The following is an 18,541-nucleotide window of genomic DNA, read 5'->3' on the forward strand; positions in this document are numbered from 1 at the left end:
TTGAGTGTGACCTGTTTGCTCATATTCCAGACAAGTGTGATTCCCAGCAGAGAGCTGATTGCCAGAACACATCACAGGAATTTGTGGTTGAATGAATTCAGGCTCTTTGTTTTTCCATCAATTACATGGTAAATGATGATGATGATGATGATGAGATCTTTCTTACTATAACCATGTTCAACACTATTGTAGCCCAACTCTGGAATCATGTCAGGGATGTGAGAGCATTTACAAAGCCAAAAGAGAAACTTAGGCCTCCATTTGTTGTATTTAAAAGTTCTGGCACCATCATCATTGATGATAAAAACAGCTTTGACGTCTGACAGGACTGCTGCAAACGGAGAAATTAAGAATCTCTCATTAACCCAGTAAGGGAAAAAAATTATGGTGAAGCTTCAGAGCTTCAAGAGAAACTACAAAAAAAAAAAAAAAATTATACACTTTATTTTAAGGTGACACAGTTACATTGTACTTACACAGATAAGTAATGAGTAATATTAATTCACGACATGTACTTACTACAGAGTTACAGTTAAGTGTAAGGTTTGGAGTTACAATTTATTTTAAGGTGTCATAATTATATATTTAAGTACTGAGTAAAATTAATTAACAACATGTACTTACTAAAGGGTTAGGATTAGGGTTTGGTTGAGGGTTAGTTGCATGTAATTATGCATAATTTTATTATTACTATGGTTAGTACATGTAACATATGTAACAAGGACACTGTAAAATAAAGTGTTACCGGGTTTGGTTTAGGGTTAGTAACTTGTAATTACCTATAATTTACTGTTATTACTATAGTAAGTAGGCTACATGTAGTAATGTGTAACAGTAACTACATCACCTTAAATTAATGTATTACAATTTTTCCATTACAAATTATTTTATTGGCACATCAAAATTCGGAAAAAATAAAATAATGGTTACACTTAAGGTTTCATTGTTACAGTGCAATTATATATTTAAGTACTGAGTAATATTAAGCAACTACATGTACTTAGGGTTAGGGTAGGATTAGGATTTGGTTGAGGGTTAGTTGCATGTAATTATGCATAATTTACTGTTATTACTATGGTAAGTACATGTAACAAGGACACTGTAAAATAAAGTATTATCAAAATAATAATAATACTATTTTTGTAGTGCACAATATTTCTTATTCATTTCTATGTTAAATGTTCTTATTCATAATGTTAATTTTTAAAACTGTTAATTGTTGTTTAAAACAATCCCAAGTTTTCTTTGTGATCTCAGATTTTTGTACCCCATTGCATAATCATTCATATTACAAGTTTGTGGCAGCCATTTACTTTCTATTGATCTTTCAGAATTTTTTATGAAAAAAAAAAAAGTATAGTTATGTGGAAAAAACAGTCCCCTAAACAAGTCCTCTTACACAGAACATTTACTTAATTAACCGAGTATGTGCCCACTTAATGCAATCTTGTGCTTGTGGGTATGTATTCATCCAGGCTGCTTAATGGACACATTGACTGCTTGTCTTGGATACAGTGAGAAGAGAGTGACACTTAAGGAGAACATCTCCGTCGATCAGGGATAGACAAGCCTCTATTATCTCTCTCTCGCTCTCCTCTCTCCCACTGTCTCTCCATCCAGTGGCTTCCCATAATTGGCTCTTTGTGCCGCGTGTGAACTCTTCGGCTTCACTTTGCTTCCCAGACCACAGCATGCCACCAAACAGATGGAGTCTGTGTTTATGTTTGTGCACGGGACACACACATCACTTCACAAGCCATGGTCGCGCTGGTTAGCCAGACTCATTTCAAACCCATTCACAGAAACCTCAATTAAAAAAAAAAAAAGTCAACAGCTAAGGAAAAGTTTCGGCATTGCATCACAGAAGTGTTGGTGTGTTTAAAATATATCATTGTTTTCAAAGTTGATGTGCAGCAAAGAGTGGAGCTTGATTCAGAATAAGCAAAACGTTGAATTCTCCCGTTTTATTAAAATTTTAGAAGCACTTATCTAGCATTTAACTCCCCGCCCCAGACCTATGTAGTTCATCTTACAAAGCTGATTTTATGCCCCATTTTTATGCCCCATAAAATTCAAGATACCAGGGCAAAAATGCCCCTGTATGAGTTTTTGTCTCATATTTATATCATGATAGTTAAGCAATAAGTGCAAATATGATATTGATTTTATACAACAGTACAATAAATATGGTTATTGTGTTATATTTTAGACAAAATATTGTCTGTTTATGCTCAATTTTGCCAACGAAAATATTACCTATAAATTCAGGGCAGAACTCTTGTGCATCTCTGAGCAACACAAGGCGGTGCTTCGTTTCTAAATGAATCCGTGATTTCAGCGAATCAATTGGGTGATGATTCAATGGCTTATCCATAAAAAGAGCCATTTACTTAATTCCTGAATGAATCACGAATCTAATGAATGAAGGACTCATTTAGACATTTACCACCTACTGGCAGTCTTATAGTATAATTTCCTTTTTTTTTTAATCATTATTTCCATATTAATTTAAAAAAAAACAATAAAGAAAACTGCCACCTACTGGCAGTCTTATATCATTTCATTTAAAAAAAAAATCATTATTTCCATATTAATAATAAAAAAATAAAAAAATTCTGTCATCATTTACTCACCCTCGTGGCCATTGAAGCTTAAAAGTTATGTGAAAATTCTGTTCATATTTTCTAAATAAATGTATTGTAGTTGATGCTTTTCTCATTTAACACAATAATGACTTTAAAATGATCTTTTGTGGGTAATTTCAAATTTGATGTGCTATTTATTTGCGATTAATTCGATTAATCGCCACATCATGTAATTAATTAGATAAAAAAATGTAAGCCTGAATATTGAGAGCAAGGGGGCCCCCTGGTGGTTTGGGGGCCTTATGCACTTTGTGTGTCTCAATTAATTACTAATGATTTTTACAACGGAAATTAATCAACGCTGAACTTACGTAAACTGGACAATGACTTTATTCTAGAGCTGCTGTACTGCCAAAATAATATTTGTTGCATTAATTTCCTGTTATCACTGTAAAGCTGCTTTGAAAAAATCTGTATTGTAAAAAGCGCTATATAAATAAAGGTGACTTGACTTGACTTGTAGAATAGGGATAATTCCTCTATGAGTCGGGCAAGACATGTTTTTATGGTGAACATGTTCTCAATTTAATATTCATTGCAAATAAAAAAAATGTATGGAGCATAAAGTAAAAAATACTATGGAGGTATATCTTAACCAAGATCATGACTTTCTAAGCCTTTAAACTTTAATAAGTAGTACTTAAGTTTAATAAGGTATTAATATATATTAATAATATATAAATACTTAAGTAATTTTAATTTAAAGTTTTAAAATAGCCCCTAATATAATATATTTTTTTAAACATAAATTTGAAAATAATGATTAAGATAAGATGTATTCAAGGTTTAAGGAAAGCGTGATATCTCTTTATTTAATGATATTTTATTGCAAAACTACATCGTCTTATTGCTAAATGGTAGCACAAGTTCACCCAAAAATGAAAATTATGTCATCATTTTCTCACCCTCCTCACCTGAATAAAAGCCTAGATTCAATCTGTTCATCATATTAAGTGATCGTGTCTCTTCGGATACTTTGGACTAAACTGCTCTATTCATTCGTTTTACAATCTCTTTATGAACATTTTGAAGCATCAAAGTGGTAGTTACGTACACAGTCAATGGAGGGACAGAAATCTCTCAGATTTTATTCAAATATCTTCATTTGTGTTGAAGTCTTACGGGTTTGAAACGACATGAGGTTGAGTAAATGATGACAGTTTTAATTTTTTGGTAAACTGACCCTTTAAATAGTAGTATTAGTACATGTACATGTCAATGCTTTTCTTTAAAACATGCAACAAGTAATGACAGGATGACTTGAGTTCACACTTTGAATCCTAAGTGAACCTCATTCTCACTGTCCGTGATCCATTCCACTGCAGCTTTATGCTGGAATGCACATGTGTTGCATGGTAACTAACAGGTGCGTTGCAGTGGCATGATGTCCTGAGAACTCACAGGCTGTCAGGACCTGCTTAGCCAGCTGCACGCTGCGGACAGGTCCATCTGTAGAGAATCCATGTGCTAAACCATCCAGAACCAACCGGAAACCTCCATAAAGGCCACAGGTCAGGTTCAACCGGACCACATGGGTTGAAACCAGCTGTGTGTAGCCATAAATCAAGCCTAAAGTGGTAAGAGACAATGCAATATTAGTAAGACCATTATTATTATTATTATTTTTACATATGCTCTTGGAATAACGAGTGACGACCATCGAGTGCACCTAGCGCTTTAAGCTAAGTGTTGATAGCAGGAAGAATTGAGTTTAGTTTCACATGAAAGTGGTTTGTCTGTTGCATTAAAGCTCTTAACGGTCCAGTTCATTCCGTTGTCAAAACATGGAGATCTGAATGAAGGAGAAAATGAGAAAGATGGACCACAGCTGTTGAGATGTTGTGTTCTCAAACAGAGAAGCTTTCCATGCTAAGCAAATGTCTTTGCTAATTTAGAGACTCGGACAAAGAAATCTGGTGTGACATTTCACTGCAGGCTGAGAGCGGGACGGACAGCTGGGGTTTCCAGTCGCAGCATTCCTGCTTGTGAGATTCCCTCTCTTTCTTTCCTTTTCTTCTCTGTTTCTAATTAGTCCCCAAACTGCTAAATGTCACATTTAGACTCAAAACTAAACTGAAAAAGGGACAGTCTAACGCACACAGCTATGTGACATACTGAAGAAGAGACTTTTCTTTTCCAGGAGTTTGGAGGGAGATATTTGGAAAATCACTCATTCATTTTGATAAAGATGTTGGCTGAGATTTTCAACACAATATCTCACATAAGCTCCATTCTCTCCCACTCACAGTCTCACCTTCATTTACAGACAGATTAATGGGGTTTTATCATACCGAAAAAAAAAAGTGCACTCAAAAATGAAATACTCATCATTTAGTCAATAACTTTGCATTTGTTCATCAAAAAAAGCATGAGAAAAAAATAAAAATCTGAGATTTTAAGTCAGTAAATTCACAACACTTGCATATTCACGGTTCTCTGATGTCGGTGAATGGTCACATGACATGCAGGTAAACAAAATATTTAATCTTTTTTAGTGTTTTGATTTGTTTTTATGTATTTATTGTAATTCTACATTTTTACAATTTAATTAATAATTAGTTTGACATAATGTAATGTTTAATATACTTTATGTTGTTGACAACGAAGAATATATTTTCATACTCTTTGTATTTTTATATCATTATTGTACAAGCTTATCCTAAAATCAATTACATAAACAAGTTAGTCCCAAAGTAATCAAAAGTAATCAACAATTAGTCAGATTGTATTAACTAAAATAATGTAATAGATTACGTTACTAACTAAGTACTTACTACTACTAAGTTTCGTCATGTAATTTGCATAATGGACTACAATTTGTAAGAAATATACCCACCACTGATTATGATAGCATACAGAATGAAAACAAATGTGTAAGGATTACAAGTATATCTATTATCGATCATGTAAAAATTTATCCATTCCCTTTCATTATATCAAAAACAGTGGTCAGGATATTCTTCAAAAACCCACCATTTTGTGTCCCAAAAAAGAAAGAAACTCTCATGGGCTTGAACATCATGAGGATGAGTAAATGGCTGAACTGTTCTTTTAATCAGTGATTAAACATTTTCTGATCAAGATAGAGTGTTCACTGTTGTGTGGTGAGATACACAGTAAGTAAAAGAGAGAGAGAAAGTGAGAGAGAATCAGAAAGCGACAGAAAGAGAGAGTCCCGGTTGTCCCTTCTTATCAGATGAGGCATCCACTTCAATTTGCAATTTTAATGAAAATCAGACACCTGCACTGCAAATGATCGCCACTCAGTAGACTTCAGAAAAAAGGAAAAAAAGCCAGAGTGAGAGGAAAGAGAGAGAGGCGGGTGAAAAAGAACCCATAGTTCCTATCGGAGGGGGACAGAGGCTCTGGACGTATCTGGTTACTGTAGACCTACCGGACTGGGTTTTTGAATGATTGAGGTGGGAAAAGAAAGGGTTCCTTTCATTCAGGGCGAAGGGACAGGGATCTTCTCACATGCTGAAAGAGTGTAGAGATGATGTCTGCTGTCGGGGCGGCCCGAAGACCTGATTACCCCCGCGGGAAGCACACACACACATACACGCACCCCTCCTCACCACAAGGTAGTCCTTGCACATAAAGGGTTCGGGCCGAGGGGAGGCCACTGGGGCGAGGTGAGGCGCCTCGGTGGGGCTGCCAGAGCAGGGTGTCCTCGGAAGGCCAGGGGAACCAAATCGGACTGGTTTTCGCTTATTCACATGAGAGAGAGACAAACAGACAGAAGAATGGAGAAAAGAGCACGGAGAGGAGGTCATCAAGATCTTATCGGTCCATTACTTGAACTCGCTCGCACAAAGGCAGCTACTCTTTTACAGCTTGGCCTAGATGTAGGGCCAGCTCCCGCGTAGCGCATATGCGCACCAAGACAAAAGAGCATTGGCGCAGGTGTTAGGAGATGCCGCAGCCAGTGAAAAAGCCCTGCAAAATCTTTACATGTCCGCAGCCTCGCGTTCAGATAATGGATAATGGAACCGCTGGCCCTCAAAACCCATGGCCGCATTTTTAACCGGTCAGCCCTGCTAAAGGTGTCTCCGGTTCTCACACACCGCTCTGAACTGGATTGCACTTTTCCCTGGACTCAACGGAAGAGCACTGGGTTCATGGGAAAAGTCTTTGAAATGATTTGCTGCGGTTGCTTAATTCATTTTTAACTATTCAATATAAACTCATTACACTTTAAAAAGTGAATAGTTGACTTAACTTAAAAAAAGTGAGGAAACCTGTTGCCTTAAAATTATTAAGTAATAAACTTCATGCATAATTGAGAAAATTAAGTTATGTGGAATTGTCAAGTTCACAACTTATTTTTGTCAATTACACATGGTGTATTTACTTAGTAATTTTAAGGTAACAGGTTTCCTCACTTTTTTAAGTTAAGTCAGCTGGTCACTTTTTACAATCGTAGGTATCCATGTTAAAGCATAACCCTTGCATAGACACTGAAACATGCATTGATATCCTATTGACAGCTTCTAAAACATAACCATTTTACATTTGAACAACTCTAGAGATGTTCAAATGTTTACGAATTATATTATTTTCATATAACATTGAATTTATGGAATCAAAAAGATTAAATAAGTTCAGTGTTATCACTATGTCTGATTCCATATTCCACACATTTTTAAGGATTCCATCCCTTTACAAAAGGTTAAAATTACATCATGGGACACAAAATAGTAAAAAATACAAATAAAAAATAAAAAAAACTTTAAATATATTGTAACAAAATTGTTGGCACTGTGATTTGTGTTTAAGCATAAACTATCGTTCATAATTTTGGGCTCTGTATGATTTTTAACTTAATACTTTTAATCAGCAAGAATGCATTAAAAGTGATGGTAAATACAGTAAATACAATGTTTCAAAAGATTTCTATTTCAAATAAATTCTGTTCTTTTGAACTTTCTGTTCATCAAAGAATCCTGAAAAAAGTTAATTATAAATACCACGATCTCCACAAAAATATGTTAAGCAGCACCACTGTTTTCAACATTGAAACTATAAGAAATGTTTCTTGGGCACCAAATCAGCATTAAAAGGATGGCTTTACCATCACAAGGATAAATTACATTTGAAAATGCTGTATATGAAAATAGAAAACAGATCTAAATCTTACCAACCTAACATTTTTTAACAGCAGTATATCCAAATGTATGTGTAAACATTATGTATGAATACTAATGAGATCATGCTGTACTAATAACATATTTCACAATGTTTTATCTTTATAAAACCAATATTCTTTGCAATTTCACATAAACATCTTGACAAACAATCTCTGTAAAGCCTTTAAGAAGAATGAAAAGAGTTTGAAAGAAGTGTGATCCAGAGATCCAAGAAGTACAAGTCTTGAACCTACAAGCCTGGAAAGGAGATATGTAAGAAAAGGCCTGGGGCTGAATGAGTCCACATACAGACAGATAGTTTACAAACTGGGAAACTCAGCACCACACTTGGTGCTACAAAGTTAAGCACTGTGCAGTCTGAAATGCAAGAATGCTACAGTGTCAGAGTCAAGATACAAGACAGTTACCAGTGCTGATAGCGACACACTGCCACATGTCCTGTAGATCACTCAAGTCAATGAGAAGTAGAAGTTACAACACCATTATGTTTGTATAGAGAAGGTCAAAGAAGTGTGTACTGTACGCAGCAAGCAACCACGAAGCTGTTGGACCATGCAACATGATAATGATTCAAAACACAGGAGTAAATCATCAAGGCAGTTCAACTTCAAGAATGATCATTCTGATGCTGCACTCCAACAACTGTGTTGAGTTTATATTTATAAAGGATCTCTCCAGGCAGTCTGTAAACACCAGCAGTCATTCCTTCTGTCTCCCTGTCCCTCAGCATGTCACATCACGTCCATCATTAGCGTCACTGAGGATGGGAGGGAAATGTGCGCTCTACATGCCACTATTAAAAACATGCACCTGTTGCCCTGCTCCACTCTCTGGGGTGTTGTCGCCCCATTAGGGGGTGGCTGGGACACGTGGCCCTCCTTTAGAACGGCCTGGTCAAGGACCCAGCGCACGGCACTTTGGCAGGTGCCGTGATGGATGTTCATACAACTGGAAAGCCAGACAAAGCGAATGCACACACTTGCTGCTGAGAGTGATTAGTGAGCCTTTATCCTACCCTTCACAAAATAAACACTGGAGAGGCTTCAGGGCCCTCTCTTAGATCACAATGTTAAGTTATGTCAGATAAAATATGATTACATATGTTAACGTATATCCTGATAATTATGTACTCAAAGGCATCAATCTAGATAACCGTATCCTTGGAAATCTATGCGCTGTAATTATGTTATGTCATATGCCAACTGCGAGACCTATGAAGAATGCTGAATTATCTAAGACCCCAACAAGCTGAACTGAATGAAATTTTAAAGTTTTGAAGAAAAAAAATATATATTTTAAAGACTCTAAATTTATGGATGGATGGGCGGACGGATAGATAGATAGATAGATAGATAGATAGATAGATAGATAGATAGATAGATAGATAGATAGATAGATAGATAGATAGATAGATAGATAGATAGATAGATAGATAGATAGATAGATAGATAGATAGATAGATAGATCGGTGGATCGGTGGATCGGTGGGTGGATTGATTCATTGGTGGATGGATGGATGGATGGATGGATGGATGGATGGATGGATGGATGGATGGATGGAAAGAATAAAATGACTGATAAAACTAGTCAAAATGGAGCCGATTCGTACATTCTGAATTTTATCCAACACTGACTTCAACAGCTAATGCTTTAAGACTGGCAACAATTCCCCTGGTGTGTAAATGAGCGCACAGCTGTAACTTGATATCCTCTGTCATAAAACCCGGACCACGGTTTTGTCCCAATGAACTCCCTGTACACCACTCACTGTCATGAAGCCTTGGCTATTCAAGACTTCCCTTAGCGTATAACCCAATACTTAAACCCAAATCCTCACCTACTTTAAAAACTAGTGATGATGTTTCTCCCAGCAGGTCTGTGCGCTGTGGCTCTAGGGGGCAGCAGGTGGGGGAAAGGCGAGTTGTTTGTGTGTTCACAGCTAGAAAGAAGCACAGAGGGAGTTCGCTCAGTTAGGGCCTCCGAAACATCTGGAAAAGGCCTAGGTTGCCATCACAACTGCACGCAGAGGGAACGCTTTAGTGGGGTGGGGGGATTTATTGCTTCGATCTGTGGTTTGGATTATGTGGGTCTGTGAGCGTACAGTGGGCTCTAAGGGGTCAGTAAAGGTTTAGCTGGCACAAGGGCTCAAACCCCCGGGTCAGACAGGGACCAGGTTAGGTGCTGCGTGTGTGTGTGTGTGTGTGTGTGTGTGTGTGTGTGTGTGTGTGTGTGTGTGTGTGTGTGTGTGTGTGTGTGTGTGTGTGTGTGTGTGTGTGTGTGTGTGTGTGTGTGTGTGTGTGTGTGTGTGTGTGTGTGTGTGTGTGTGTGTGTGTGTGTGTGTGTGTGTGTGTGTGTGTGTGTGTGTGTGTGTGTGTGTGTGTGTGTGTAATTCAGGGTTTTGTTCCAGCCTTGCTGAAATGGAAACAGAAATGAGAATCACAGGTGTCTGCTGCACTTCCTGTTCCCCAAATCTGCCCCCCGCGCAGTCTGAGACCACTGCAGATGCAGGCCAACTCTCTCCACTGTTTTCTTTTTCCTCACCGTTCCCTTTTTCTTCCTGTCTAACAGTTTTATTCGCTTCCCTTTTTCTTTCTTAAATGTTTTACTCAAAAACGTTGCCTTCCTTGATAGCCCAATCATTCACCTCATCCTCCATTCCCAAGGCAATCAAGTTGGGATGGGTAAATATATATATAGATTTATAATGTTACAAAAGATTTATATGTCAAACCATTCTGTTATTTTGAACTTTCAATTCCTTAAAGAATCCTAAAAAAAAAAGTATCACTGTTTCTGCAAATAATATGACGCAGCACTACTGTTTTCAACATTGATAATAATTAGAAATGTGTCTTGAGGACCAAATCAGCATATTAGAATGATTTCGTAAGGATCACGTGAACACTTTTGGAAACTAAGCCATATAACATAACACTAACCCAATAATTGGTCGCAGGAATAGAAGGTTTACTGCCATTACCCTGCTGTATCATCACTGTGATGTGAAGCAAAACGCTTAACACATGGTTGCTCCACTGAGACTGTCCTTAAAGATGAATGAAAAGCATCTGCCAAATGGCAAGTAACAACATCACCACAGTTATTTGGGAGATTACATAAGCTACCCAAGGTTTGAATAAACTTTAATTCCAGTGATTATCATTCAGACCAATCCTATAGCTGGCTTCCACAAAAATGCCTTTTTAAACATTGTCAGCTTATGACAGCTCTAGCTGTAGTTTATGTTAATCCTGGATTCGATTTCATACCCCAAAAAAATCCATAGTGATAAACCGAAAGTGATCTCAGAGCCATGTTGGAGTGACAGATAGGTCCCAACGGTCTAGCGAGGCTTAAGAGTTCTTGTACGGGACACATATGGGGAAAAGTCCACCATCTGTATAGTGCTTAGCACACATTCTTTTAACATAACCCTGAATATTTCATGTCATCATTTGGTTACACTTTATTTTAAGTAATACTGAGTAATATTAAGCAACTACATGTACTTACTATAGGGTTAGAGTAGGATAAGGATTTGGTTGAGGGTTAGTTGCATGTAATTATGCATAATTTACTGTTATTACTATGTCAAGTACATGTAACATATGTAACAAGGACATTGTAAAATAAAGTGTTACCCATCATTTTAACCAAAATATCTAGAAACAAATTCTACACTCGCAAATGTATCTGATACACAAAATAGTATAGATAGATTAAAATAAATAGAAAAAGCCTCCCTCAATGTCACATGTGCAACACTATCAGCTGCTCTTAGTGGCTCCACATTCCCAACTCAATCCGACTCCATTCAGACCTCTATTAGTATGCGCAGATTGATAAACAAAGTCTATGTGGCATCCATAACGGCCCAGGCTTCGGTTCAAAAGAGCAATTTGTCACCACCTTGCGGAAAGTGATCCCCCGGGGGGCTTGAGCTAATAGGGACGGGTCAGTTTAATTGTGAAATGAGTGTTTCATCCCGAGCTCGCAGGAATTTGAAACCCCTAAGGTGCAGCAGACGGGTCTGTGAGCGAGGTGGATCTTGGCAGGACGCAAAAGGCAAATACAGTCAGCTATTTTTTTTCCAAGCTCTCATCAGAGAGGAGAGGGGAGGGAATGAGCCGTTGGGCAGGCTGGTTTTTACAGGTTTTCAATTGCTTGTGATATCAGCTGGAAGAGAGACCAGAGAAAAACAAGGAGAAAGGAAACAGGGCCATTTAGAGGTGGAATGCAATCATGCAGTCTGGCGTGGAATGTTTTGCATATTCTGCAATTGCCCTGGTATTATTTACCCAAAGCTTAACCCAAAAATGTTTTCTTAAAGTAAATTAAAAGACTGTGCACCATCCAATTATGGCAAGAACCTTCTTTGTACATGAACATACATGAACGATTAACTCGGTAACACTGTCCATTTGTTAACATTGGTTAATTACATTAACATGAACTAAACATTAACTCGCTCTGAAACACTGTACTTTGTCTTTATAGAAAAAAAAAATGTGTTGCACTTTATTTTACATTACGTGCACTTACATTTTACATTACGTGCACTTACATGTACAGTGCTGTGCAAAAGTCTTAGGCATGAAAACCGTCCTGCAAAGCTACAGTACTGTGAAAAGTACTGGCACTTGTGTTAAAATGCTGTAAAGTGAGAATGCTTTCAAAAATAAGATCACAAATTGAATTTATTTATGATTTAACTTCTATTAACTCATTCAAATCAATATATGGTGTAACGACCCTTTGCGTTTAAAACGGCTTTTGTCCAGGTACACTTGCGCATAGTTTTTCATAGCTTTGCAGGAAGGTTTCTTCAAGCATCTTGGAGACGTTCCCACAGTTCTTCTGGATTTAGTCTGTCTCAGTTTTTTCTGTTTCTTCATGTAATCACAGACGGACTCGATGATGGTGAGATCAGATCATACCGGCTGTTGTCAGACTCCTTGTGCATACACAAATCTCACTGGATTATTACAATTAATGGCAAAAAGAATGTTTGGAAATGTAAACTGATATTTCCCACTGACACACTACAGCAAAAGATATAAATAACTGACTTAAAACCATTTGGGGGGTGGATTAACCGCCTAAGACTTTTGCACAGTACTGTACTTACAGTGTACTTAACTAAGAAAGTACTGGGTAATATAAGGTTACATGGGTTAAGGATAGGTTTAGGGGTAGGTTCAGGGTTAGTACCTAGTTATTACACAGTTATTGTAATAATAATAAGTACATAGTACGTACATGGGGAACAGGAATTATTTTATTTTTTTTACATTTCACACCAAACATAAAAATTAAATGCAAACAAAATTCGGAAAACAATGCATTCATATTGAGCCATTTATATCAGTGCCAATATTTGCCCAGCAGAGCAATTTTAATCCTTCACAATGATGGAAATGAAAACATGCATGGCAAACGTTAAGATTTAAGATTTTGGTCATGAAACACTGAATTTTGTGAAGGCACAGAGCAGCCTTAAATTTTTTATTTGGCATGACCCGAATGAATTTTTTATTTTTAATAGGTAAGAAAAGTTGGTTGCAATTTTCGGGTCATGCCAACTTCATCTCTGTGTAAAGCGATGTTTTGTATTAGCGTGAATTTCACTGTCAATCAGCGTCAACTATTGTACTGGAGTAAATTTGTGGGTAACACTTTAATTAAAAGTCACGTAGTTATACGTTACGTTAATCTACTTAATTTAGTAATGTAAGGGGATTTACAGTCAAAGACCCAGAACCAGATATGATGAATGAAGACCCGGAGTCAGAATTATAATAAATTAAAGAAAAGATTTACTGAAGATAGTTTGCAGTTTCATCAGCAGAAATCAGCTTCAAGACTCACACAGGAGTTCATTGGCCGCCCTGCTTACAGTTACAAAGATCACAGCAGTTATACCCTACACCAAGGTTTAAGCTACGTCCTTACTACAGGTTGCAGTTTCTGATTGGCTAAGAAATAGATAAACATAGTAATTTTCCACACATATACAGATAGATTTAAGCATATCTTTATCGATTATGCAGCTGACACTCGGACCCTGAAGTTAGGCACGTCGTGGCCTTTCAGGTCGCAGATTTGGGTTTCTGGGCGCCAACATGTCCCGAACAACAACAACTCAGTCAATCTCCAATAATGCCAGTGGTTCCTTAACCTGTAACCAAAAAGACTAACACACACACCTACACACAGCTTTTCCAAGGTTGGATTTGGCCAGGCTCTATAAACAGGAGAGTTTTCTCAAGACATCAAGATAATGCGTTCTTTCTCTCAAGGAGAGCTACACTTTAGTCTAACTGGAAAGTAAGGCTTTAACTGAGAAATGGTCCCTTAAACTATAGACTTCAATGACCCCTGTGACCATAGTTGTCAGAGTACCCTTGAAAAACAGATGAATGCATTGACACATGCCGAAGACATTTCTCAAACACAAAACGAGTCTATATTTCATTTCTGGAAGCCGGGCTAAATGAGCAAGCACTGTTACTGCATTCAGATATCAAATACAGACATTAGAGAATACATGAAAAGAACATTTCAGTGATCACACTGGTAACTTCTATAACAAAGTAAAATCTCACAAGCCTAGAGAAGTCATTCAACTCATGTGATATTTAGAAGGGAAGATATTGATTAATACCTTTATTATAATCACTTATTACATATACAATGAAGCAGCAGTTTATTCTAAAATCCACACCCTTCAGTAATAACAGTCAATTATGCATAATTACAAGTAAATAACCCTAAACCAAACTCTAACCGTAAATCTGTAGTGCATGCTTGTGGTTATTATTACTCAGAACTTCTCTGAGTGAGTACAATGTAACTACAAAGTGTAACCAATTTGTTTATCATCATGATGAACATTTGTTTGGCTCTTGGTGTCAGTCGACTATTTGGTGATTTTGGCACTTTTGGTGTAAAAAAAGGCCTAGAGGCCAGGTGACCATAAAGGCTCTGTATAATGCCAAGATTGATCCTGTTTCTCTGTAAATTATATCATTCAAATAAATCTCATCATTCAGCTAAAGAATTATCAACCTCTAAGGGGAAAACACAAAGTTCCCTTTCGATAAAACTCAACACTTTACGATTCTCGTTTCAAAATGCCTATTCTTACTCAGAATCATATTCACATTGAGATTTAATAAACCATCTGATAAACTTAAGTGCTGTGGCAGTGCCATGATCAGTGAATGTATCAGATTGAAATACCCTTCACTATTCTTTCAACAATTGTTCTTTGTATGTAAAATCTGTTTAGTTATAAGGAAAATAGTTGTAGATTTACAATATGTACAGGAAAATTGCAACACACTGTAGCAGCAAAGATGGGTCCCATAACTATCAGACATCAGGGAAGGCAGAATCCTGCCAAAAGCATACAAACAATTTGATTCATTCCCTCTTGTTTGGACAGTGTCCTTTATCCCTGACAGAGACTACAGTGGTGTACTTGGAGCCAGTTAGCCTTATGTAGCCTTAAAGTTTCCCTTCCCTGTTAAATCAATTTTCCAAGTGAAACTTTGTGAGACTTGCGGCCCTCTACACTGTCTTTCTACTTAAGAGAAGCAGAAGAATGCAGAGGCCAAAACAAACTACCTCCCCAGATGATAGTAGGAAAGATAGCTTAGCCAGCATAAAGGCTAATGGCCTCAAGCTGACTTTCCTCTGGGGGGCACATCTATGATCCTCCTCCAGCCCTGTCACACTTTTAACACTTAAACACAAGAGGGCTGTGTACAGTTTATAATCTGAAATCAAAGAGTTACTAATAAAAGAGTCTGATTTATCCAAGCATTAAATGCCAGCAAAGTGATTTTTTTCCCCCAAGTCCAATAAGAGAAAACTTCTAGCTTTCCTGTAGCTCAAACAGTAGAGCGTTGGTGCTAGCAACGCCAAGGTCATGGGTTTGATTCCCAGGGAAAGCAAGAACTGACAAAAATGTAAAATGTGTACCTTGAATGCAATGTAAGTCGCTTTGGATAAAAGCGTCTGCCAAATGCATAAATGTAAATGTAAATTAAAGCCCTCGCAATTGTCACTGAAATGTCACCATATGTATCATCAAGCTTCATAATTGGGATTTTATATATATTTTCATAGATCGATCTATCTATCTATTAAAAAATATTTTAATCATACTAATATGCTGATTTGAGACTCAAGATAAATGTCTTATTATCCATGTTAAAAAATAGTTGCTGTAAACTTTTGTGGAAATTATGATATATTCTTTATGTTTCTTTAATGAATATAAAGCTCAAAACAACAGCATTATTTGAAATAGATTTGGTCACACTTTAGATCAGGGTCCAATTCTCACTATTAACTAACTATTAACTATACAACTTTTGCCTCAATAAACTCCAAATTACTGCTTATTAATAGTTAGTAAGGTAGTTGTTAAGTTTAGGTATTGGGTAGGATTAAGTGATGTAGAATAAGGCATTAACATTGTGCTTTACAAGTACTAATAAACAGCAACTATAATAGTGAGAATTGTACCCTAAACTAAAATGTTACCATAGATTTTGGGGTTTTTTTTTTGTTGAAACAATATAAAAGACTTTATATGTATGTCACATTTAATCAATTTTGATCAATCCTTGCTAATTAATTTCTTTAAAAAAGAACAAATCTTTCTGACCCCACACTATTGTGCAGTATTTAAAATAAAATAATAAAATAAAATAATCTCTGGAAGTTTAAATCTCTGGTGTTTAAAGCTACATACCAAGATTAATTACAGAATATTAATAAACTAATAAACATATTGTGTAAATATAGTGAAAGTAAATCTAGGACTGTTAAGATTGGAGGGAAACACACACAATATGTATGTAATACAAACTTTGCATCAAATAAACATGACAAAATTTCTGATAAAGACTGCGTCTCATGAAATGTACGTTTCTGTCTGAAACCTCACTCTTCAGTCAGTCAATGACCAAACCGCCATTATTTTGCAATGCTTATTTCTCAGTAGAATTTGAGTCATAAGTTGAATGAAATATTCATTAAAAAGTACATCTATAAATACACTCAACCACTTTCAGACACCATTTTTGTTATTTCTACTAACCTTTATAATGCAAGCACAGGCTTGCGGAATATCATTACTTTCAGATACACAACCTTTGTCTTTGTATATCAATACACAAGATAGTTATGAAAAAGAACAGCAAACACAAACTGATGCCATTTGGGACCCATGACTGGCACTGAATATTTTGTTCCAGCTGCTCTAATAAGAAAATGCCAATCAGGTGGAAGAGGAGAAGGGAGAGAGGGGGAGAATGGTCCATCATTCACCTAAAGCAGAGAGACAAAGATACATAGAGAGGGAGGATGGGGGAGCGAGAGGGCGATCAGATGATGTTTGGCTCTGGGCGTTAGGAAGTATCGTATGTGACACCTCCAATGTGAGAAGGTTACGGCAGACCACTGTAAGGGCCCATGTAATACTCACACAGGACGCAGGAAGAGCTGACTACTGGACTTCACCTGTCTCTCTCCTCTGACTCTCTTTCACACACACAAGCAAGCGCAGCCATTAAATCTATCAATACAGAGGCCTTTAAGAGCTCAGCAGTCTAATTGAAGGGTCCACCCAAACACACTTATACAGAACACCAATCAGTTCAATATGTGGGTCTGGAGCTTGCATCCGAAATCACATATTCTCTTGAGTAGTTACTTATTGTGAAAAAGTAATTACCTTTGAAAAAGTATGTTTTATATGAATGAGTATATGTACAATAACAGAAGCAGGGGAGTAGGACTGAATGTGTGGACGTACTACATCAGCCATGTCGCCCTTATCATGCGACCTACCAGCGTCAGTTGCGTCGGGTCACTGTTATTCACAAATCCTCTCAAGAGGCCTCATGGGAGACTAAAGTGTCCATCGTCTATGCAGACTTCAGAATCTCACCGGAAGAGGTAGGCCATCCGGGTACTTTTTGCCTACTCTTTTATGAGTACTGTGAATTCGGACATACTTCTTTTGTGACATACTGTTTTTCACCTATAGGGAAGTATCCAATTTCCGGTGATGAAGCAGGTACTTTGTGCAGTCAGAGTTCGGTTCGCTCAGTGCTCATCATATATCTCAATTGATGTGTTTTAAACCACATAATCTTTCTTTCAGACTTAAGTACACTTTCATGTACAAGTCATTTCATCTTAAATTATGAAACTGACTGAATTCAACTGAGTTGAATCTTCTATAACTTAAAAATGAAGTTAAAGTAAAATATATGTTGACATGACTTGTAACATGTACCAGCAAATAAGAGAAACATTAATCATTTGAGAACACGCATAACGTCTATGAAGCGGCAATAATAATGGATAAAATAACCTTTTAAACATAATTTGACAACTAACAAAAGTGTTTAAAACACAAAATACATTTACACACACATATTAAGAATCACAATTTTAAATATTTGATAATGTTGTTAAGAAGTTTCACTGTAAAAACAAAAGTTGCTTCCTTAAATTTTAAAGTACAAACAACTTTGATGTTTAAGTAATTTCGACTTAAATTACTTAAGCTTAACTTATTTTGATCAGTTAAAGCAATGAAAAACATGCAGTCATAACTTATTGATCATATTTTTTTTTTTTTACATTGTTGTAAATATTTTGAATAAAAGAAAAGAAATAAAGCCGATACATTATTCACATACTGTGGTTGCAAAGTGGAGTGTGATT

General features: G+C 36.7%; 1 long non-coding RNA gene across 1 annotated transcript in view; it reads left to right on the forward strand.

The window, feature by feature from the left end:
* The window catches only part of LOC309488218, a 513,708-nt gene extending 497,878 nt beyond the window's left edge, over nucleotides 1-15,830 (forward strand). The window contains exon 2 of the long non-coding RNA XR_014202060.1: nucleotides 15,676-15,830. This is a non-coding gene — a long non-coding RNA (uncharacterized lncRNA). The remainder of the gene's footprint in view (nucleotides 1-15,675) is intronic.
* Nucleotides 15,831-18,541: the final 2,711 nt, after the last annotated feature.

Source organism: Leuciscus leuciscus, assembly GCF_965113295.1.
Source record: "Leuciscus leuciscus genome assembly, chromosome: 23".
Classification (NCBI taxonomy): Eukaryota; Metazoa; Chordata; class Actinopteri; order Cypriniformes; family Leuciscidae; genus Leuciscus; species Leuciscus leuciscus.